Source organism: Buceros rhinoceros, unplaced genomic scaffold (genome assembly GCF_000710305.1).
Source record: "Buceros rhinoceros silvestris isolate BGI_N320 unplaced genomic scaffold, ASM71030v1 scaffold23441, whole genome shotgun sequence".
In the NCBI taxonomy this organism is placed as follows: domain Eukaryota; kingdom Metazoa; phylum Chordata; class Aves; order Bucerotiformes; family Bucerotidae; genus Buceros; species Buceros rhinoceros.
This window is the reverse complement of record NW_010395218.1, coordinates 7441-8339: the sequence shown is the minus strand read 5'-3', so window position 1 is coordinate 8339 and position 899 is coordinate 7441.

Sequence of the window (899 nt, the reverse complement as noted above, 5' to 3'; positions counted from 1 at the left end):
ATTTTTATTTAAATAAAAAAGAAAGCTCGAATCCCAAGCCAATATGTGTATCAAATCCTTGACCAGCCAGGTCTGTAGGGCATAATCAAATTCAATGTGAAATAGTATATAAACGCGGTGCCTTGCCTGGGCAAATTAAATAATTGCTACTCAAAAGAGTCTTCTGTTTGGACTCTCCTACTGGTAGGCAATAGTGGGACTGTATCCCCTCCCACCCCCCATTTTGTTTTATTTAACAGTATGATGAATGCAAAGCTTAGCCCAAGGTTGCTATGACCTCAGCAGGAGTTAAGGTTAAGGAAAAAAAACCTAAAAACCAAGAAAATTTATTAACTCTTGCTTTACCCAACCAAAGCAATGCAGTAATTTATTACATAACCAGTGCTTTCTGATTTAGTAGTCTAACCCAGAAAGAAAAAAATGAGAACAGGCCAAGAAGGTGCAGAGGGAGCAGCACATTCTCCACAGAGTTCTTCATATACAGGGTCTCATCCTGGTGCATGTCAAAAGAGTAAAAAAAAAAAAGTGCAGCAAGAACAAAATCTTTCATTTATTAACCTTTTCAGGAAAACATTTAGAAAGGCTTGTGGTTTCTCCAACTTACGCTTACAAAGCGTCTACTTGGAGAAGTAGCACACTAGATCTATCAAACAAAACTTGCTTTTCAGCGCTTCTGACTACTTGTGACAGGATCTGTGCTGCCATTGTGATGCAACTTTTCCCCTGTGAAGGGGGAATCCACGAAGGATTCACCACAGCAGTGGCACACCAGCTGCAGATTGATTCTCAGGTGTCAAATCCTAACACACAGACCTTAAACAATGCCAGCTTTTTAAAATAAAAATTCCTCTGTGTTTTAAGTATTTCCAGCATTGACACGCATGAATCAAAGATCTTGG